The sequence below is a fragment of the Octopus bimaculoides genome, chromosome 2 (genome assembly GCF_046866305.1).
Source record: "Octopus bimaculoides isolate indiv1 chromosome 2, ASM4686630v1, whole genome shotgun sequence".
Taxonomy (NCBI): domain Eukaryota; kingdom Metazoa; phylum Mollusca; class Cephalopoda; order Octopoda; family Octopodidae; genus Octopus; species Octopus bimaculoides.
Window position 1 is genome coordinate 150822021 of NC_142929.1, and position 25147 is coordinate 150847167.

The 25147-nt window shown below is 34.7% G+C and overlaps 1 long non-coding RNA gene across 1 annotated transcript in view; it reads right to left on the reverse strand.

Moving 5' to 3' along the window:
• Positions 1-5022: 5022 nt before the first annotated feature.
• The window catches only part of LOC149137256 (uncharacterized), a 31645-nt gene continuing 11520 nt past the window's right edge, over positions 5023-25147 (reverse strand). Inside the window, exon 3 of the long non-coding RNA XR_016240783.1 lies at positions 5023-5543. This is a non-coding gene — a long non-coding RNA (uncharacterized LOC149137256). The remainder of the gene's footprint in view (positions 5544-25147) is intronic.

Consider the following 25147-nt stretch of genomic DNA (forward strand, 5'->3'; position numbering starts at 1 on the left):
TTTTATAGTAGTCTACATCCAATTCAACAACAGTACTTCCCTTTATCAGCTTCTTTTATTACCAATTTTGGATTTGTTTTCAATGCATTAATATTTTTCCCATGCTTTTACACTGGAATTAGAATGCATCTTATGTTTTGGGAGGAACACACATATAAAATAAGTTATATGGTCGCAAATATTACCAAGTTTTCTTTTCCTACTTTTAGTGAATGATATTTACTTTTATTTCTGACTGGATGAAATAATAGTCAAACATATACTAAAACTAAACAAATATATGTTTCTCCTACAATTTTAGCAATATGTCCTTCTTGTAAGGCGGCGAGCTGGCAGAAACGTTAGCATGCCAGGCGAAATGCTTTATGGTATTTCGTCTGCCGTTACGTTCTGAGTTCAAATTTCACCGAGGTCGACTTTGCCTTTCATCCTTTCGAGGTCGATAAATTAAGTACCAGTTACGCACTGGGGTCGATGTAATCGATTTAACCCCTTTGTTTGTCCTTGTTTGTCCCTTCTATGCCCTTGAGGGCAATAAAGAAATAAGAAACGTTAGCATGCCAGTCGAAATGCTTAGCGGTATTTTGTCTGTCTATGTTCTGAGTTCAAATTCTGAAGAGGTCAACTTTGCCTTTCATCCTTTCGGGGTTGATAAATTAAGTACCAGTTGCATACTGGGGTCGATCTATTCCACTGGCCCCCTCCCCCAAAATTTCGGGCCTTGTGCCCAGTGCAGAAAAGAATATGTCCTCCTCTTTAAGATGGTAGGTGGAATTTTAGATTCTACTTTTTTTTTCAGGGTTGGGCAACTACTTAGAACCTCCTTCATATTCCTTCAGGATTTTGATAAAATAAATGCAAAGCGAACATGGGAGACTAGTTAATCTGCAATACATATCTCTTACAAATTTTTAACCATATTCCAATTTAGAAACAAAATAATATTAATAATAACCTTTTACGAAATGACAACTAAATGGTCATGTACCTTGTAACAACGATTGAACATGGCAACCTGGCATTCTTATTTTGGACAACACTCAATCAATTACCAGGAGGCAGTTCCATTATTCTACATCATAATATGAAGCGAAACCAAATGAAGATGTCCAACATGTTTTTTATCTGTATAATCATTTCATTTTCATTTTGCTGTTAAACTGATAAAAATTTTGACTGACATGATCAATGCTTAGATTTTTACCTTTATTTACTTCTCTCCTCTCAATATCATGAGTTGACTGTTTCCTTCTTTTATTCTAATTTTTATTTATTCATCATCATCATTATTATCATCATCATTGTTGTTGTTGTTGTTGTATTTTTTTATTTACTTTATTTCAAGAACTTAATCTTATCTGTTAGTTTGACAACTCCTGTCCATTATCATAGTCACATTGAATGAAGACTAGGGAAGGTAAAAAATGTTTAAAAAAAATAATTAATAGATAAATAAATAAAAATTCGTTTTAAAGCAATTATGGTTTTAGAAACATGATAAAAGTAGAAAAAATATATTTCAGAATAACATTACCACAACTAATAACAACAATAATAACATAGTCTATCTTCTTTTAACAGTGATGGTAAACTCAAGATATCAACTACAAATTGTTTCTTAATTTAATCAAAAGTAAATGAAGCAAAGTCAGTACCACTACCATTGCTGCTACTGCTACTACTACCATTACTAATACTACTTCTACTATTACAACTACTACATAATCATAGTAATAGTTATGATGATGATGTAGGGGGTAATGCTGGTGGTGATGATAACAATGTCGGTGGTGGTGGTGGTGGTGGTGGTGGTGGTGGTGGCGGTGGTGGTGGTGGTGGTGGTGGTGGTGATGATGACTACAACAACAATAACGATGACAATGATGACAATGATGATGACTAGCTGCTACTATTTCCTTTGCAGTTCTGGTTGAATGTCTATTCATAAGTGTTTTTTCATGAATATATAAATTTCTGTATATCAGTTTTTGTTTTCTTTTTTTAACTTCATCACAAACCTTTGATAAAAATTCAAAGCATTGTATTAATCTTTACATGATAAATTTAACATTAAATAAAATATATGATTTTAATTTATTGTTGTTTCTATTCTTTTTACCTATTACTATTACTATTATTATTATTATTATTATTATTATTATTATTATTATTATCATTATTATTATTATTATTATTATTATTATTATTATTATTATTATTATTATTATTATTATTATTATTATTATTATTATTATTATCATCATTATTATTGCTATTATTATTATTATTGCAACTAATACTTTTAGTGCTTGTCATCTCTTTATGGATAACTGGAAACAAAAAAATATCTGAACAAAAATTTAACAAAGAAATTAAGTAATATGAAGAAAGAAAAACTTTTCTTTTTTTTATTACTTTTTAATCACCTATTTTATTTGGAAAATTACAAAGACATTAAAAAGTATGTACAATATATAAGTAAAGCATAAATAAAATATAAACAAATTGTCTTCAGATTTTTTTCTTTTTATGTGTTATCTGACAAATGTGGTAATATGAAACAGAGTACAAACCTGTTGCTTTTAGAATTTATGAATATCTTAGCCTTCATAAGTCTTCTCTTATAATTCCATTCATATTTAGGATGTTTTATAGGAATATTATATCAGCTCCAGTATTTGTCTGGTGTTATATTTTATCAACCTCAGTCATTCAACCATATATATTTTTTTTGCTATTGATTTTTCAGCTGTGTAGAAAACCCATGATGTATAGAGTAGTGGTAAAAATTCACTTGAATTGACCTCAATATATTGCAGCTGCTTAATTTGGTAAGCTGGTGGCAGAATCATTAGCTCGTTAGGCAAAATGCTTAGCAGAATTTCATCCATCTTTATGTTCTGAGTTCAAATTCTGCCAAGTTGACTTTGCCTTTCATCCTTTCATGGGTGGAGTCAATGTAATTGGCTTACCCCAACTTTGAAATTGCTGGCCTTGTGCCAAAATTTGAAACCAATATATTGCAGGTGTATTTTTGTCTACTTATCAAAAATGAACCCTGACTGGTTTGACCACAGAAGAAAGAAATATGGAAATATTATAGATACACAAAGTTGTTTACTCAAACATTGTTCTGTCTTTGCATTTCTATTGCTATTTCCAAGTCTGTTTTCCCATGCTTGCATGGGTTGGATAGGTTTATTCCATACTTGCATCACTTCACTTATTGCAGTCACTCAACACTTCCTTGTTCAGTGAACTGAAATCAGCATTCACTACATCTACCCATGTATTTCTCAGTATTCCTCTTTTACAGATTCCATCCATTTGGTTTGCTTGTCACTTCTTTACACAACTGTCATTCCATAAACATATGACATGTCTGTTCCAGTTCAGTTTTCTTATCACTTTATGTATTATAATTAATGTTTGATCCTATCTCCCTGGGCATAAAAGAAATTACAAAAATAGAAATTAATTTTAAATTAAATTTTATAATTTATACAAAAATATGACAATCAGAATCCATTACTGATGACACCTGAGCTTAAAGGGTTATACCAAACCAACAGGATAGACTCCAAGATAATTGGCAATCTATTCTCATACTGATTTACAATTCAAAACCATTACATTACTATTCTTAATGGCACTGGAAGTAATCCAATAGTATAGTCTTCCAAAGGAATTATTTTGTTATATATACCTTGTGTATTCAAATTCTTGGCATTGGTAGATCTCCATCTTGTGACAAGACTTTCCTAAACATCAAAAAATAAATTCAAGTCATGTCTTATTATTCAAATGTGGGAAGAGATATTGTTACAAACATGCTTCAAATGTAGAATACTTTATGACCAAATTTATCATCAGAGATGATTGATAAAACATATTAATGGCACACAAGAGAATACGACTAATTATTTATTTACAGTTGTAATTAATCGAGACTCTGATACGTAAACCCATTTCACAAGTTCTCTTTATTTATTTATTTAGTTATTTATTTATTTATCTATTTATTGCTTTCTAGAGGATTTTGAGTTTGTGTCCTCACTTTGCTTGCTTTAATTAAGTATTGTTAAACAATGTTTTAACTTTCTTCATTCTGGGTATATCTTGATTAATTGAAATTATCATGCTTACCACATTAAATATGCTAGTGCATACTTCACTAATTATTTTCCAAGTGAATGATATCTCAAGGTTATTTCCTCAAGACTCTATGTTTAACCAGACCAGCGTGTGTACACAGTTATATAACTATAAATAATTTTCTATCTTCTTCGACATGAATGACAATGCTTTGATGAAGAGTTCTAACAAAACCACATTTAAATTTGGCACGTAAAAGCACCCACTACACTCTCGGAGTGGTTGGCGTTAAGAAGGGCATCCAGCTGTAGAAACTCTGCCAGATCAGATTGGAGCCTGGTGCAGCCTTCTGGCTTGCCAGTCCTCAGTCAAATCGTCCAACCCATGCTAGCATGCAAAGCGGACGTTAAACGACGACGATGATGAAGATGATGATGATGATGATGAGTTAAGCAATGTTTACCTCTCCTAATACCAGAAATATGTTAAAAGTTGTTATAGTTGAATAATGCTCAAATTCACTGCATACTAGTTGTAATCTGGCCATGTTAACTATGTTAGTGCTTCAAACAAATTATTTAGTTAGATAGTTTTACAGATTAAGCATTTGCATACAGATTTTTGGAGTAAAGTAATGAGTACCCTTGTAAACACAAACCAATCAATAGTTTATGTCAGACTGCACCCTGGTAGCTTTCAGAGTGGTATTGTGAAGTAAAGAGAATAATGTGTTTTATACAATAGCAATTTAACTAAGACACAGTTTGAACTTAATTCCGCAATTCTTTCATATCGAAATAGTTTTAGAAATTGAAAAATAAAGATTTCTGTTTTTTGTTATTTTTCCCTCTAAACATGTGACATCCAAAAATTTTATTCTTTTGTCTTAGATACATTTTATATGTTTTTCCTAATAATACTAGCTTCTTTTTTCTTCGTGTTGATATTGTTTTTTTTTTATTGTTCGTTTGCTTTTGTTTCTCTTTTTTTATCCATGGTAAACAGGAAATCAAATTCTGTCTTTATCTCCTACTGAAACAATATCTTAGTTTGGTTCTCTTGTTATGGATTGGGCACTAGAGAACTGAAGAATTCATATAAAAGGAAGACTGAAGGAAATTAGAAGGAAGTGTATTGAAGCATATGTCTTTTTTAAAGAATTGTCACATACAAGAGAAAATAACAAGTCTTCTATCTTCAAAAAGTATTTTTAATTGATACAAGTGTCAGTCCAGCCAATCAAAATGTGGTTCTGGCAAACATTTGTTTATTTATATATTTATTCATTTATTATTCATTTGTTTTTGTACAGTCTTTTATGATGGTTTCAGGTGGTTGACAACTTCTCACTCAAAATATCCTGTTCAAAGTCTTGTAGTAAAAGAAATTCTGTTTCAGTTCTGACAGTCTATGATCCTTGACTTTGTTCTGGAGGAGGTCAGAGATGACTGGAAAACACAAAACAGGGCCATTTGACAGTATCACCAGTCAAAGACACAGTCGTCAACAAAAATCAAAAACACAGTCCTCAAATAAACAAGAAAAAACGATAATGCTAATTAGGTAATGGTATTTTTATCATTAACAGGAGACTACAAATTTTTAGGAATGGAATAGATTTCATTGAATTGATCCCACTTTGCCAACTGTATGTTATACAGCTTGATGGAATGAAGGCAAAGTGCACCTTTTTGGAATAGAGTGAAACAAAATTAAGCATTGATAAGTAACAATGGCACAAGGCTACATATTTGGCATCAACTGATGCATTATTTTACTGACTTTGGAAAAATGAAAGTCAGAATTGACATCAAAGGGATTTAAAATTTAAAACATAAAGAAGCATAACCACAGTTAAATATCACACGTCATCTTTTCAAATATTCTATTTTTTACCGAGCAAACAACAAAAGTAGATATTGTATAGCATTTAGTACAGTATTTGTTTCTGGCAATTGCTACCCTACCACAGTTTTTCACAGTACAGTGGCACATAAAATGTATTATCCGAATGTGGTCTATGTCAGTTCCCCCTGACTGGCTCCTGTGCCAGTGGCATGTAAAAAACACTATCTGAACATGATTGATGCCAGGCCCACTTGACTGGCTCCTGTGCTGGTGGCACGTAAAAAACACCCACTACACTCTCAGAGTGGTTGGCGTTAGGAAGAGCATCGAATTGTAGAAACATTGCCAGATCAGATTGGAGCCTGGTGCAGCAGCTGGCTTTCCAGACCTCAGTCAAACCGTCCAACCCATGCCAGCATGGAAAACGGACGTTAAATGACGATGACGATGATGATGATGAAACTCATGAATTTGTAAAGGAGAAATACACTATTAGCCAGAACCAATTTTGATTGTTTTTATTCTCTTGAATCTGTGGAAATAATAGAGAAAAACCTCAGGATTTGAGCTCAGCTCAAAGAATTTTATAATTGAACACCAAATAGTTTTTGATGTTCCATCATTTCTGCAACTAAATTTTCCAATTAATAATTATATTGATGATGATGATAATCAGTTGGCAGCTAAGTCAACTCAGCAACATTCCAGTTCTTCAATGTGAAAACAAATGAGAAGTGATATAAGCTTGTATCAAACAGTGTGTACACCAATGACCTGGACACAATCATCTGGGACATGCTGTCAGGACTGAAAAGGTGATTAATATGGGTAGTAGACTGAGATCTGCCAATCGATTTAACTGCATCATCTCAATCTTGGGTCACTTTAGCAGAGACTACACTTTTGTAAGCATTTGGGTTAGAAGTTCTAAACAGGAATCATGGATGCTGCTTTACTTCTCCTGATTAAGCATTAAAAGAAAGGAAGGAGGTAAAACATCTCTGTTTATTGTTATTATTATTATGATGATGATGGTGATAATAATAATAATAATAATAATAATAATAATAATAATAATAATAATAATAATAATAATAACAATAAAATAATAATAATATTAATAATAATAATAATAATAATAATAATAATAATAATAATAATAATAATAATAATAATATGACAATGATAATAATTGTTGCACACACCCCGGCAACACGTAGGTGTATCAGATGATGCAGTAGAAATTTACCTGAAACTACCAAATATTGAATAATAATGATAATAATAATAATAATAATTGTTTTATCAAAGTTACAAAGAGAAAACACTTCAGGGTCAATGTTTAGTTGATTAAATCGAAATTAGTATTTGACTAGTAAGTTATTTTATCAACCCTGGAGGGATGAAAAGCAAAGCTGACCTCGACAGGATTTGCACTCAAAGTGTAAACAGCCAGAAGAAATACCACAATGCATTTTTTACAACTCTTAAACATTTCTGCCAATTTCCTGCCCTTTGGAATAAATGTTTTCCATATAAGCATAAAGCCATCTTTTTATTTTTTTTTTAGGGGATTGGTTAATTAGTTATATCGACCCTTGAACTTGACTGGTACTTGATTTTATCAATCCTGTGGGCATGAAGGGCGAAGTTTATTACAGTTGAATTACAACCCAGAATGAGAAGAACCAGGACAAATACTTCAATGCATTTTGTCTGACATGCTAACGATCCTACCCAATTCTTTCTAGCAAAAGCACAAGGCCAGGAATTTTCACTGGAGAGGCTTAATAAATTAAATCAACCATAGTGTTTGACTGATACTTTATTTATCAATGCCAGAGGAATGAAAGGCAAAGATGACTGAGTGATATTTCAACTCGTAACATAAAAAAGCTAGAACAAATACTGCAAGTCATTTCTGCAATGCTCTTATGATTCTGTTATTAAAAAGCAAAAATTGATGATGTTGTTTTGTCTATAAAGGAACACAAGATATTCCTGTTCATATTTTGAATTTCTATATTTCTGCCTTCTTTATATTCTTTTCATTTTAAGCCTGAGGAAGAAAGAAACTGTTGAAATAGTGTTCAATTCAATAAACAATTCAATTCAATAAAATATCTGTTACAAATCGCCTCATGCTCTTCTTAATGCTTATTTACCTTTGTAAAGAGTTATATCACTTTTCATAAACTAATATAAATAATAATAATAATAATAATAATAATAATAATAATAATAATAATAATAATAATAATAATAATAATAATAAAATACAAGGACCTTGCCATCAAGTTACAGAGGCTATGGAAAGTGTGGGTAAAATGTATCCCTGTAGTTACAGATGTATTAGGAACTATCCCTAAAGATTTGAATAGATGGATAGAGGAAATAATCACAAAACTAGTTTAGTGCAGCTCCAGGAAACAGTGTTATTAGGGACAGCTAGGATACTTAAGAAGGTTCTAGCATCTAAGGTTACTTGTTGTAGCCTGATGTTAGGAATTTTTCTTTTCCAACAGTTTAATAATGATAATAATCGACTAAAATTTTGGCACAAGGTAAACAATTGGAGAGAAGATCATCAATTACATTGACCCCATTGTCTGACTGGTTCTATATTTTATCAACTTCAAAAAATGAATGGCAAAGAAGTTTCCAAGGAATTTTTGAACTTGGAACATGAAGAACAAGAAGAAATGCTTCTAAACATTTCGTTCAAAATGCTAACAATTATGTCAACTCACCACCTTACTACTACTACTCCTACCGCTACTACTACTACTACTACTACTAATAATAATAATAGTAGTAGTAATAATAATAATAATAATAATAATAATAATAATAATAATGTTAAATCTCTGAACGAGGTATTAACAGTAACTGCACGACAAGGTGAAGTATATTTTCCACTTAAATGCGGCTGAACCCTAAGGGTGGATGTTACTGTTGCTTTTAGCCCCAGGAGAACATCTCCAGCTGGCTTATCGACACACATCTGTATCCTGTCTGTATTTGCAAAGGGAAGTCATCCCTCCCATCTCGATCTGCAATACACACGGACTCGAGTTTCTGGGTATTTACCCGTCCTCAGTGTATGACATTCGCTGATCTTCGATGCGAAAGATGTCCCAATGCAAATACGTATATACTTTTTCAAGTGGAAATATTCACTGATCTCGAAAAAGTGAAAGCAAGCAATGTTAAATCTCTGAACGAGGTATTAACAGTAACTGCACGACAACATGAAGTATATTTGCCACTTAAATGCGGCTGAACCCTAATGATAATAATAATTTGGAAACTATGTGAAAAGTGGAGTCTAGAGGGAGGTAAGATGTAGTATGAGCACAAACTATAGGGAGTGGTAGAGTTGGAGACCAGCAAGTTCCTCTGAGATTTTCCAATCTAAACTCATCAGGTGCTAGAGCACAAGCCAGACTAAGTGGTGGTGGACAAGACGCCCCACATGTGCTATATAGTTGATGGTGCATGCCGCTAACCTATGAATAGTCAAGAAGGAAGGCACAAAAGCAAATATATACAATCCTCTTAGGTACAAAATAGCCAAGCTTTGAAAAATGAAGAAGGTGAAGATAGTGCCAATTATTGTTGGGTCCTTGGGATAGTTTTGGAAGGCATCAAGAGGAATTTAAAGGAAATTGGAATAGAGCGCCCAGTAAAACTGTTACAAAGGGTTTACCTCCTTGGCACAGCCAGAATATTTAGGAAAGTATTAGATAATAGAAAAGAATAAATAGTAGGCGTAGGAGTGGCTGTGTGGTAAGTTGCTTGCTTACTAACCACATGGTTCCGGGTTCAGTCCCACTGTGTGGCACCTTGGGTAAGTGTCTTTTTCTATAGCCTCAGGTCAACCAAAGCCTTGTGAGTGGATTTGGTAGATGGAAACTGAAAGAAGCCCATCGTATATATGGATATATATATGTATGTGTATATGTTTGTGTGTCTGTGTTTGTCCCCCCAACATTGCTTGACAACCGATGCTGGTGTGTTTACGTCCCCGAACTTAGTGGTTCGGCAAAAGAGACCGAGAGAATAAGTACTAGGCTTACAAAGAATAAGTCCTGGGGTCGATTTTCTCGACTAAAGGCGGTGCTCCAGCATGGCCACAGTCAAATGACTGAAGCAAGTATGATACTGTAGGCTGCAGGTAGGAAGCCTGCTATGCATGCAAGACTCCAGGAGTTCCAATGAAACCTGAGTTACAAAGAAAAAAAATAATAATAATAATTAACAACTGTCAGTCTCAACAGATGATAAATTATCTCTAAAAGAAATGTAAAGATTATCCAAATATAAAGATATGGCAATAGAGCTAATCAGAATGTAGTGGCTAAAAGGAAAAACATTCCTGCGATAACAGGTGCTTTGGGAATGGTTAAAAAGTTACTTTTGCATATTCAAGCACACTGAATAGCTGACATGTCTAAAACCAAAAAAAAAAAAAAAATAGCTGAAACAATTTTGTAAAATAACTTAACATCTGATCAACTATGCAAAGCTTTAGCAGCAAAATAATTAAATATTACTCATTCTTCTTTTATTCCAATCTAAATCTATTGAGTTTGGAATAGGTAATGAAACAAAATCACTAGTACAGGGCATGATAACTCTGCTTGACTTAAATCCTTGGCTCTGCTGGCTCCATCTGAAAGTGCATGATATGGGTCCCTGTTTAGGGTTACAGGGCTTCAGTTGTGGATAAATAGTCTAGCTACCCAGTGAGTCAATTGCTAAGGAGTAAACCTTATAAAAAAACTATGTGATCTGGTATTTCACTTGACAATATTCCAACAACTCCTGCAGCCAAAGTGATGCCACTTTTCTGCACTTCGTTGAACCACATCAGTTGGGATGAAAAGGAGACAGTATTCTGATGTCTGGTTTACCTAGGATCACCATACAACTAGCCCAAGCTTGAATCTTGAAGAAGTAACGTGAATATTACTGAGGAAAACATGTGCAACAGCTTGGGTGGAAATACAGATGTAGCAAAAAGCATCGGGCCATAGAAAAATTTGCCTTAAAAACTTTTGTCTCAGGAAAATAACTGACATAGACCCAATGATGAGGATACTGCTAATAATACATATTCATATATATATATATATATTAATATAAACAGCTAGGCACAATATAATACCATAAAGGAAAAATATTATCGCCATTAAATGTGACTGAGGTTGCTAAAACACCTACATTGCTAGAAATAAGAGTTAAAGACTTTTAATGCTGTAAGAAGAGCACAATATATACAGTGACAGGGGAAATAACCATCCCAAGACCATATATAGCATATACATCTAAAACTACACTATTTTTCTAAAATATTACTGATAGTAATTCTGAGATATATATTGACTAGATTAAAACATTAACTTTACCATAGAGACAATGAGCAGGCATGTTTTATTTTGCATTCAAAAAATAGTTGTTTACAACGTCTTGGCTTCCTCTGCTGTGACATAATCTTTATTTTTGGTTCAAGGACATGGCCATTAAACAAATAACTACTAAGACTAGATCTTGCTAGATCTTTTCTCTTTTAACCTGTTCACTTTGGTTAATTCTACCAGCGGAGCTGTTTGGCTCATAAAGTTTTATAAATCTCCTTGCCATGAAAATATGACAATCTCTAAGAGAGTTTCTTTATATAGCCTCTTTTCAAAACGAAGAAGATGCAATCACTTTTTTTTTAATAACTCATCAAAAAAAACAAAGTCTTACATCAATAATCCATTAAAATAAGCTCTTTGGATAGTTTATTGATATTAAGAATTCACTTGAACACTTAAAATATTGATCTTCTTCAAATAACTCCTGTAAAACTATTATCTTTTGTGAATAACTATTTAAAACCTTTATAAAGAGATATTAAGAAAACAACATGTAACTGCTTTGAAAATGAAATTTACTTCGTATTTATTTTTTCATCCATTTCTCTAAATTTGTATGGATGGGTGAGTTTTGTTGGAATAATTGTTTTAGAAACTCACTGCATTTCCTTCATAAGTAACCAGACAACCATGAAGTAGAGATTGCAACAAGGTTTAGGTGAATCAATCTAGCAAACTCTAAGCAAGTAGAGTTATGTACCTTGTTAACAAACACATCATAATTGTTGTCACAAAGGCAGTGAGCCAGCAGAATCATTAGCTCATCGAATAAAATGCTTAGTGGCATTTCTTCCAGCTCTTTACATTCTCAGATCAAATACAACTAAGGCTGGCTTTGTCTCTCATCTTCTTAGAGTTGACAAAATAAAATACACTGAAGTACTGGGCTCAGTGTAACCGACTGGTCCCCTTCCCTCTACAATTGCAGGCCTTGTGCCAAATAGGAAACAATTAGTCTAATACTCATTAATTAGTCTTATACTCATTAAGGTGGTAAGATGACAGAAATGTTTGTGAATTGGACAAAATGCTGAGCGGCATTTCTGCCAACTCTTTACATTCCGAGTTCAAATCCTGCCAAGGTCGACTTTGCCTTTCATTTCTTCAGGGTTGATAAAATAAAATACCAGTCATGTATTGAGATCAATGTTATTTACTTAGCCCCTGCATCTCCTAGTTCCAAAATTTGAAACCGTTATTCTTTTACTCATTTAATGATTTAGTTATTAGGCTGCAACCACACTGGGTTTTGTGTGTGTGTGTGTGTTCATGTCAACCCCAGTACACATTTCAGTTGAGTATATCAACATCATCATCATCATCATCATCATCATCATCCTTTAATGTCCATTTTCCATGCCAGCATGGGTTGGATGGTTTGACCAGAGCTGGCAATCTGGAGAGCTGCACCAGACTCTAGTCTGGTTTGGTATGGTTTCTATGGCTGGATGCCCTTCCTAATGCCAACCACTTTACAGTGTACTGGGTGCTTTTACATAGCATCACATGGGTGCTTTTATGTGGCACTGCACAGGTGCTTTTATATAGCATTGCATGGGCACTATTATGCAGCACCCCAACAAGTGTTTTTCATCCCCAGAGGGACCAGCCCTAACACTTCTGCTGCAGAGTACAGGTCTTCTTGAGTACAGTAAGACACCAGGCATCTCGGTCCTTTGACATCTCACCTGAAATTTTCAGTGTCCTGAAGTCCTTCTTCAGTACTTTATCTCATGTCTTCTTGAGTCTCCCACTTTCACATGTTCCATCTACTTTGAGAGATCAGCACTTCTTTATTTATCAATCTATAATTTGTCAAATGGCTTAGTTTCATTTATGGAAACAACACCATGTTTGGGTCGTTTAACCAGTGGAATTGTGTTGAACACACACAAATTCATCGATCCATTTATCCATCCATCCATACATACATACATACAAGCAGACAGACAGACAGACATATATACACACATATATATAAAATGTAAAGATGTATAATATGTATAGTAACAAAAGAAGCAGAACTCAATACCACTGAAATAGTGGACTATATTTAATATAAACTACAAGCATGGAATACTTACATACAGTACTCAGAGTTTCCCAGCAGCTTCTATTTTATACCAAATATATATATACACACCCAAAAACACACACACATACATACATGTATGTATATCAATCAAATACCACTGAGAGAGCATGTATTAATCCAAAGCTATAGTGTAAGACACTTGGCCAAAATACAGTGCAATGCATTTGAACCCAGAAACAGGTAGTTACTTAGTGTATCTTTTAAGCATAGTCACACCTGCATATTTTAAGGATTAGATTCATGACCATGCATGCATGAATCAAAGAACAGTATTTATATCACTGTACAACTGCACAAAATCAGACACAATAACAAAATGGGCAGAATAATTCTAAGGAGATTGGAAAAAATATAAGAAATAACTGAGACTGATGTGAGAGTAGCTTCAAAGTCAAAGAGTAAATAAACATCAATGTACAGCAGTTGAACCCTTTGATCGTTCGATACTACCTGTTTTTATGGGCTTCCTTTCCTTTCTCTCTCACTCCCTCTCCTCTTTCTCTTCTCTCTCTCTTTTCTCTCACCTCTCCTCTCCCTCCTGCTCTCTCTCTCTATTCTCTCACCTCTCCTCTCTCTTTCTCTCTTTGTATTTGTGTGTGTGTATATATACATATATATGAACATGCATACATGCATGTAAATCGCTCTTCAAAACTATAAAGCCAGTTACTGTCTGTTTTTTTTTTTTTTTTTCTGGTGAACTATACTACCTAAATTCATGAAACTCACCTCTAGATAGGAAATGGAATAGAAGAAGGTATTGCAATATTCAAATTTATTGAAATCCAAAAATAAATTAGGTAATAATTCAAAAAAACATACAGAGCCTGAAACCCCCTATTCAAAACTAAATGGCAGGTTGAATAATGTTGCAAAAATGATGCAAAACAGGGAAATTATGATATATTTCAATGATATTCTCATGCAATACATTAACAATAGTGTGTTTGACCACCACCTTCCTAAATTACTTCAAAGACACACGATCTCAAGCTTCCTATAAATTTCTGCAGCAGATCAAGTGGAAGCTTTTCCCAGGCCTTCTTTATTTCTGTTTCAAATTCCCTAACAGATGAATACTGCTTGCCTTCACTGTACACAACATTCGTGAGATATCCCCAGATATTCTCTACAGGATTAAGGCTGGAACTTCTTGCAGGACATGGCATGACTTCAACCCCAATTTCATGGAGGAAATCCAAAGATGCCTTTGCTTTATGAATAGGAGCACTGTCTTGTTGAAATATGAAGTTCTTGCCATGGAGCCTTCTTCCCTTTTTGTCAATGTGAATCCTGTCCAACATATTGATGTATCGTGCAGCATTGAAATGGCCATCCATGAAGACAAGTGGCAGCTTTCCACAGGCAGATATTGTTCCCCACACTATAAGACCGCCTCCATTGTTCTGCCAATTGGAATAAGTAGAAATTTGTATACTGTTATTTGCCCAGTAATACTTAAAACTATTGTTGGGAGAGGGGGCCCCCATCAAAATTTCATTTTTTCTCATCAAAGAACAGAACTCTGGGCCATACACCTTTCCACATCTGATGCTGTCAAGCAAACTCCAATTTAACAGCTTTGTGGAAAGGAGTCGATAACAGACACCCTAGCTGCTTCTCCAGGTGGAAACCATGGTTCAAAATCACTTTTCTTATGCTGGATGTCGAGACTTCTACTCCTGCTGATGCCTTGATTTTGGAAATAGAAGAGCAATGTGACTTCTTCACAGCTCTGACAATGGCCCTTTCATCCTTTTCTGATGTAACCTTGGGACGTGCATCAGCACGAACACTGTTGTAACTCTCAGGATTTTTCAGAAAATTGTCCACTAGCATTCTGCTTCACCGAATCTTCTTGGCATTCCTTCCCCTTTCAGTGCAAGAATCTTCCCTTGTTCAATTTCAGAAAACTTTGTAGCTTTAGGCATACTGGAAATATAATCTAGATCATGGAGAATACATCTGAGTCAAATATTTTCTGAAACAATCTGGAAAGGAATGAAAATGTATTAGGGGAGTCTGGAGTCTGGTGCTGCCCTTCGGCTTGCCAGCTCCTATCAAACCATCCAACCCATGCCAGCATTGAATATATATATATATATATATATATATATATATATATATATATATATATATATATATATATATATATATTTGTACATACCCACACTCATGTATTCACAAATGCATATATAAGGAGCTGCTGAATAAGTTCTACATCCAATATACTTAATGACATGAATGACATTAGGAAAAGAATATTTTTTATTTATATCAGATTTATTTCACTGCCACCCTCAGCACCTTCGGGTTTAAATGTAAGTAATATATAGCTTATTATTTGAAAGGAATAAAGTCTTGTGTAGCAATGTTAGAAAACACAGAGAGATGAAAACATTGTACCTGTGAAACAGTAGTTGAAGTATGTGAGTTAAACTTTACCAGTGTAGGGTGTTCCCATGTGTAGCACCACACATACATGAACGTTACACAATTACCTGTCTCTTAGGCAATTTCATCAAAGCCTGCTCTGCAGCAAGCATTTGGACCAGGTCTTTAGTTTGAGAATAACTTCATTGATTTCACCAGAATCAGAGACTCTGGAAAATGGTTATATGGATGGCTTTTTCTTTTCTGACAAAAGTTTTTTTTAAATAATGACAGTTTCACTTCAGCAGCAGAGAGGTGGCTGAAGTAGATTCTAGCACTGAAGATGAAGCCTTGAATTTCAGACACAGTTTTAGCTGTTATATGTGTAAGACAGCTTCACAGATTGTATTTGTTGTGGCTTTTACTTGTGTGTTGTTTATGTGAGTAGAAGGTGGGATGTCAAACTGTTTTGTTGATAAATATAGCAACTGTATTTGTATTGTTGAAAGAGGCTAGGTTGACATGTCCTACTGAGGCTGATTTCAAGTTCACTGTTCACAGAGACAGTGTAAGAGTAATTTAAGGTGTCAAGGTTGTATATGGTTAACAAGTGTTCATAGAAACTTAAATTAACTGAAGGGTGGTATCATATCTTAGGACAGATGGCATATTTAATCACCATTTTTGAGAATTCTGATATTGAACATGTTGATTATTTAAGAAAAAAAACATTAATTTGGAAGCAGCTTCTATGGCTAGATGCAGACTGTGTAAGAGGGCTGTGATAGTCAAGTATTATTGCAAAAATTAAATGAATACAATTGGCATTTAATATTTTCAGCTTGGCAGCAAAATTTTAAAAAAGTAAAATTAAATTAAGTGTTTTTCATGAAAATAATCAATTCTGCTTCTCATGATACCCTACGTATGGACATAAACAAACAGAAATGAATGGAAAAGAAAATTCTGAAGGTCAGGTAGCTATAGAATTACAATTCTTATAAAACTCAAGTAGATTATGCCAACATTCATTGATAGGCAGCCTTATATAGTTCTCTGAACGCCTCTAATAGTTTCTCTATATGTGAAAAATAAATGGTAGACATTACCTAACAAAAGTTGGCCTTGGCAGGATTTGATTTCAGAAAATGAAGAAAAATTAAATTTATTGAAGTTTAAAAAGATATATATTACAGTGAGTTGATTTGTTATGAGGTGTGAACAAAAATCAATGTTATGGAGACTTAAGAGAAAGAATATAGAGACTAATATCATGGTCCCAGAAAAGTAAATGAGAAAAAAAAAAGAGGGAAATGGTTAATATAGAATGGTAAGTATGAGGAAAGAAAAGGAAAAATGAGAATGTGATTAGTGTGAGAGAGGTAAGAGTAGTTTTGGATATGAGCAATGGGGAAGAAAGTAAAACAAGATAGTTGAAATGGGAAGGAGATGGTGAAAGCCAGGTCAATTGAAATAAATGAGAAGTGAAAAGGCAAGACAGGAAGTCGATGCACAAAAGGTTATATACAGAATAATATAGACATGCAAATGAATATATTTGTGAGAGAGAGAGTGAAAGTAAAGAGACTGGGGAAAATAATAATGAACTTTGAAGAGTAATATGAATTGTAAAAAAGCAATTAAATAGAAAAATTTAATTTTATTTAAGGAAGGACAGAAGACAAATGTAATGGTTCTAAGATGAGAGATAAGGAAAAGGAAGAAGGTTGAAATAATGAAAAGGGAAGGCTGAATGTACGTACTGCAAGAATGATATGTGTATAGTCTATATACAGTTGATATGTGTTGTGGATGTGCAAATTGTAAGCAACATATTAAGCAGAGCAGAATGCATAACTGAACACATATGCATATACATACATATATATATATATATATATATATATATATGTATATATATATATATATATATATATATATATATATATATATATCATCGTTTAACGCCTGCTTTCCATGCTGGCATGGGTTGGACGATTTGACTGAGGACTGGCGAACCAAATCGCTGCACCAGGCTCCAATCTGATCTGACAGAGTTTCTACAGCTGGATGCCCTTCCTAACGCCAACCACTCCAAGAGTGTAAGGGTGCTTTTACGTTCCACCGGCATGAGAGCCAATCAGGCAGTACTGGCAACGGCCACGCTCAAAATGGTGTTTTTTACGTGCCACCTGCACAGGAGCCAGTCCAGTGACACTGGCAACGAATGTTTTTTTCACGTGTTTTTGTTACTTTTTCCGTTTTTTGTTTTGTTACTTATATATATTATATATATATTTAAAAATATAAGAGTGTATGAAATATTTTTATACACAAAGTGTAGCAATGTTAGAAAACACACAGAGATGAAAATTTAAGATTGAAAGGCCAGTTATAACCCAAACCACGAAAAAGAGGATTCATGAGGCATGCTGTTATAACACTAGAATGAACAAAAAATGAATTAGTTAATCCCAAACTCGAGTTTCGCTATTAATTGCCAAATTCACTGATTTGGAATCTGTAGCTCATCAGCGGAATCGCTAATTAATGAATAATTATGTAGTTGCAAATACGTACCAAAAATATGTGCACAAAACAGCTACATCTTTATACATTTAAGGATTCGAACTGAATGTGTCAGCATAAATATATAGTCCAGCAGTAAATAAAGAAATTTAAATCTGTGTCTCATATAGCCTCAGAATTAAATATTACTATCATAAATATGAGGTTAATAAATTATTTTAATTCATTACCTTCATATTTACGACATATATATATATATATATATATATATATATATATATATTAATATTTAGCAGAAGTAACAGAGTGACTCAAGGTCTGAGAGTTTCATGCATTGGCATTGATCAAACTAGTTACAGGCTTAAGGTCTGTGCCTTTATATAGCTGTTGATGTATGTGTCTGTCTGCCTGTCTGTGTGTGTGTGTCTGTGTGCATGTGCTTGTATGTGTATACAGGGTGCTGTGAATAAACTGTTGTCGAAATTAAGCAAAAATGGAAATAACACTGACATCTCATTTTAACAGATATTTTTACTAAAATTACATAAAAATATCTTGAAATACTAAAGAGCAAATTTATTCAATAAAATCGCCATCAGCTTCAACCACGGCCTCCAGACAACTTCGGAATCTCCTGCAACTTTTCTGGATGGTCTCTTTGTTTAAGCTGGTGAATGCTGCCATAATCCTTGCTTTCAGTTCATCTTTGGTGTTATGAGGAGCTTTGTTGGTCTCTCACTCAACTGCACCCCACACTTAACAATCAAGAGGGTTGCAGTCTGGAGAGTTAGGTGGCCAAATGTTAGGAGTGATGTGGTCACAGAAATTGTTTGACAGCCACAACTGGGTTCTCCTGCTTGTATGTCATGGTACAGAGTCCTCTAACGAGATGTAGGGTCTTCCAGCAGCCACCCTCTTGACCCAGGGCAGCACTACCTTCTCCAGGCACTTGATGTAGGCCTCCTTGTTGAGTCTGAGGCCATTTGAGAAGATGAATGGAGGCATACCGTCGCCATCACTAGTGATCACTCTAAACACCATGATGTAGACTGGATGTTTGATTTTCATCATTCTCAGTATATCTCCTCAGATTGACACCCAAACACTCTGAAATGATTGTATTGGAGCTATCCACATGAATGCCAAGCAGTACAGCATGTCATTTCTAAATCTCTGGCAGAGTGAATTACGTCATGCTGTGGTTTTTCTCACAGACAATGTCCAACTTACTCTACTATACTGTGTAGTCGACAAAATCAAAAACAAAGAATGTGCATGCATGAAATTAAAAATATAAAATGGCGACAATTTACCCATTGCACCCTGGATGTATGTATGTGTGTATGTATGTATGTATGTGAAGGCACGTGGCCTAATGATAAGGCTGTTGCACACATGATTGCTAGATCGTGGGTCAGATTCCCAGACTGGATCTTGCAGGCATAGCTGTATTTGATGCCTGCATACATAAACACAAACCACAACTATTCAGCCACTAGACTACATAGAAACAAATCCTGTTCCCTCTGCCATTTGACAGATTGAATTTAGAGAACTTTATTTTGGGACTATCGCTAGATGTGTTTATTCAGCCATGCCAGCATTGATTTTTGAAGCAAAAAAAACATTGTCAGAAATTAATGCACAGACATAGTGGGGAACCTACAAAAATTTCTAAGATTACTACTAATCATGAGATCTTCCTCTTCTACATTTGACAGATAAAATTCAGACAGCTGTGTGCCACTGTACATGTTCACTCAACCATGACAGCTTTAATTAACAATGCTAAACATATTGAACATATTGTCATATGAAATTAAGAAGAGACATAGCAGAGAACTTATGGAAAGTTCTAAAACCTGACCACGTGATCGTCCTTGACCAATCAAAATGTATCCAAAACAGATGACCCATGTTCTCTAGATAAAAACAAGGCAATTTTTGAATTCCAATTAGAAGCGAGGCAGTTGCAGCATAGTTCCAAGTCTTTCTATCACAACTTTTGAAAATCAGAGAAATCTGTGAAACTGATTAAGTGTTTAAAAAATTTTTTATAAAAAAAATGAATCTCAGTGCATTTTCAACTTTTGAATGTGGCCAATGTCTGTACCCCCTGACTGGCTCCTGTGGTGGTGGCATGTAAAAAGCACTTACTACACTCTTGAAGTGTTTGGCATTAGGAAGAGCATCCAGCTGTAGAAACCTTGCCAGATCAGATTGGAGCCTGGTGCAACCTCCCAGCTTGCTAGTCCTGAGTCAAACCGTCCAACCCATGTCAACATGAAAAGCGGACGTTAAACGATGATGATGATGATGTGTGTGTGTGTGTGTGTGTGTGTGTGTGTAGAACTAGTGGTCAGCGAAGTGATAGAGGCCTTCTTCCCTGTAATGATAAACACACTAAACCTCTACTAACCTACTTTAATTAATGTCCTGCTTGTGGTCAGTCATGTGGTAACAAAAAATGGACGCTCTACTCCTTTATCAGTTCTAGTAACAGAGATGAAATGATTTCTTTTGCTCTAATTATCTTTGGAGTTGTAACTGGTAGCTGCCTAGAACTCACGCACTCCTCTCTTTTTCTGTCATCAAAATCATTAACCAATAAACCAAACATGACTGGTCTAATATACAAATGCAATGGGGAGGCAATCAATCATCTTTTGTTGGTGGATGATTTCAAGTTGTAAGCAGCAGATGACAAGCAACTGGAAACACTGTTACAGCCAGTATTCTGATCTGGGAGTGGAATTGATAAAGAATGCAGTTTTCAAAAATGTGCCAAGACAACCTTGAAGAGTTATAATATAATTGATATTTTATATGAAATTACAGAAATTAGAGAATGAGACCAGTCACAGGTTTACAAATATTTATGAGAGAAATAGCATGCACAAATAAAAAGATATGCTTGAAAAGAAAATTATAAATGCATTAGATTAAAAGTAGAATCTAAGGTACATGCCAAAGGGTATAAATATATCAAAACATTATCAATTTCAATAAAAGCTAATAGTTCAAGATTAAGAAAATCTGATTTGAAGGGTTTGGGATAATTTACAGTCAAAACATTTTTTGACTTGGTTTTTGATTACTTTGAACAATAGTCAAGGTGCTGCCAATTTTTTGGAAGTATCATATTTTCTGGAAATTAGGCTAAGTTTTTGCTTTTTGGTTGCTTACTCAAATGAGCTCCACATCATTTTTGTCCCCCAAACTGAGAGCTGATGTATATGGACAAATGAGATATCTTTGTGAAAAGCCCATTTATTCTGGAGGACTTCATGGGTCATCTTGTCAAATGAAAGTATAGTATGCTGCTTTGGTTACCATGAGAGAAACCTAATAATTAAATGAGCTTTAGCCATTCAATTCTGGAGTCAGTGGGATTGTGCAGAGATGACAGGAAGAGGCTTGATGGACTCACTCTTTCACCTTAGGGGTTAGGGGATGATACTTTGTTTAGAATAGCACTATTAGCAACTCATTTGCTCCATCACATATCCTTAATGTAGCAACAGAAGTAGGGGTTACTGTATCCATAGCTGAATGAAATAAGGTGCTGACAAATGGTAACATATATAGACAGGCTTAAAATATTGTTTCTTTCTTTCTTTTTATTGTCAATGTCAATACTTTAAAGAATGGGGATTAACAAAGGAAATATAATGGAAAAAATGAGATGATTTTAAATTTGAAAGCATTTGAATAGTAAAGCCAGTAAAAATTGTTTTCTTGCTCAAAACACTATATTTGTTGCTCTCTTGGTGTAAATCTCAATGTGGTTCTACTAATTCATACTATTCTACTAATACAATGATTGCTAATTCTATTTGGTTCCTCTTTGCTTGTAAATTAAATGAGTCTTTTTGTTTCACTATCAGCTCCCCCTACCTGTTTTAAAGTCTTTCCCAAAGGTCACAGCTACACTTTTGATTTTCACTAATTATTGAGAATATTTGTTGTCAGTTCTGTCTTAATTAGTGTGGTCATCTGTTGTCTAAACACTTTCCATCAAGACTGACACATTAAGTTTCCAATATCTAAGACCTCTCTTATAGCGTTTGGTTAATCTGACATTACTAATCAGCATTTTGTAATTGGAATACCCCTCTGTCTTCAACAATGAGTAGCTGCTTAATTCTCTGTATGCTAACTAACAAATGAAATCTCTATTTCCCATTCTTATTGTATCAAGCTTAGCAGCTATATCCAGTCAGAATCCATCAACTAACTGAAGTAGTTAAGAGAGATTTCAGAAGCTTTTCAACCCCACCCTTTTACACCAGATTCTATGAGCTGACAAGGGAGCTTTTAGGGGGTTTATTATATCTGTTAGAAATAGAAGCTAAATATTCTTCAAAGAGCACACTATCTAAGTATGACTGTGCTTTTAAAGAAGGAATTTCACAACTTATATAATTTCAGGTTCAATCTCACAGCATAGTAGATTGGATATCTTCTACCATAAGCTCAGATCAATTTGCTAGATGAAAACTTTCAGTTTATCGGTGAGGCCATACCTGCTTCTTTTGCTGTGGTGGGGAAGGTTGTTGACTTGATCTATCTCCCAGTTTAATACTACCCATGTCTTTTGTGGAACACAGCTCTCTAGACCAAAAAGAACTTACTCTTTTACCTCTCACCGGTCTTAGAGTTTCTGAAAAGGATTTTGAGTGATGCCCTTCATCCTCTTACTAAGCCATTATAAAAATATTTTTTTAAAATTAGACATTAGATAATATAGTCCAGAATACATTATGCTTGGAAAAAAGGCTGTCATGGTTATGCTTAGAATGTCTTTGATCATAAGTCTGTGACAATAACAACAGCAACACTATTCTATTTGGTTAGTTTTGCATTCAGGACTGCATTCAAATTTCAGCCTGACAATGAAGAACTTGCTGTGATCAAGAAAGGTACAATATAATAAGAGAAGCTGGCTTATGACACTGAAGAACACGATGTGACCAGGAAAGGTACAATACAATGAGAAGCTGGTTCAAATGAGGTTTTCTCATTCACATCGATATCAACTACAATGAGCTGATTCCCAAGGCAAAAATCATACAGCAAGACGACCACAGAGTCAATGATTGCAGTATTAACATCATAGTAATTTCCGTTGAATTTGACTCAATGTTTGACTCAAATAGACATTCAATCACCAACAATTTAATTTTAAACAACTAGCTGTTGCTGATATTGTTTTGCCTCAGGCCAGTTCAGACTTCAGTAGACATATATTCAGAGACATTCCAGCAGTGACCATTACAACGTATTCACAGCACTGTTGTTACCTAGTCCCATGCCAATTTTGAATGAGTCAACTGTGATTAATGACAGTCCAGCCTTGAGCATCGTATCAGGCATTTTCTTTTTTTCCTTTTATTTTTATTTTCAAAACAAGCATTTAATTGCAAAAGATACATGTCACTCTTTGTTTAAGTTATCAGAAAGAGAATTTGTCTGCTATTTTTAGCAAGATGAGCATCTACATAGAAGTTCCTTTGTTGGCTCAAGACAGGTATTTGTTATGTCAGATAGTGTAATCTCATAAGGTTTTGAATTCATTAAAAAGTTTATATCATGAACTCAGTTCTCTGCTACCCAGATTGCCATTCTTATGGGGACTATTATGAGGAAAAATTAACAACTTATCATACTTCTACTCATCCTCCTGGAAATTGCAGCCAACTCCCCTCAAATGCACCATCCTATTTTAAACAAAGGACACATTGGACCATGATACACAAAAGAACAGGTTGAATCCTGATACACAAAAAAGACAGGTCACTCATGGCTGAAACTCTTTCAATAACAGGCCTGCTTCATCAAGACAGACCCACAGCTGAACAACTTCCATTCTCATCTGTTTTTAATATCCACTGGTATATGATATTATATGAGTGAATTCCCTGGAATCAACATCATCATCATCATCATCATCATCATCATCATCATCATCATTTAACGTCCACTAACCATGCTGGCATGGGTTAGATAGTTTGACTGGAACTGATGAGCCAAAGAGCTGCACCAGGTTCCAGTCTGATTTGGTATGGTTTCTACAGCTGGATGCCCTTCCTAATGCCAACCACTCCAGGAATGTAATGGGTGCTTTTACATGTCACCGGCAGGGATGCCATTTACATGACACCAGCAAAGATTATGACTACAATGCATGGGTGTCGTTTATATGGCATCAGCAGCAATCGCAACTAAGATTCACAAATGCCATTTCCATGGCACTGGCAACAAGCAGAAAAGTCAATTCTGACCATTATCCATGCCCCAACAACATTCTAAGCATGTATTAAAATAGCTACTGCCAATGAGGGGGACTCTATGTGTCTCTATGGTTACTCTATGGTTAGTGACCATTTCTCGCTCAAGTAAATCATATACTGCCACTTTAAATAAAGAAATGCTTTTTAAAAGATGGTTGGTCAGACTAGAATAACTTTGCTCAGAGGTTTATTCAATCAGGGCTGGCCTGGAGCTAAACAACAATTTCTACCATTAATATCAAATTACCAAATTATTTTCATCTTTTTTTCCTCTCTCTCCCTCTCCCTCACTCTTTCTCTCTCTCTGCCTCTCTCTCCCTCACTCTTTCTCTCTCTCTGCCTCTCTCTCCCTCACTCTTTCTCTCTCTCTTTCTCTCTCTCTCTAATAATAATTATACGCTTTACTCTCTTTTACTCTTTTACTTGTTTCAGTCATTTGACTGTGGCCATGCTGGGGCACCGCCTTTAGTCGAGCAGGTCGCCCCAGGACT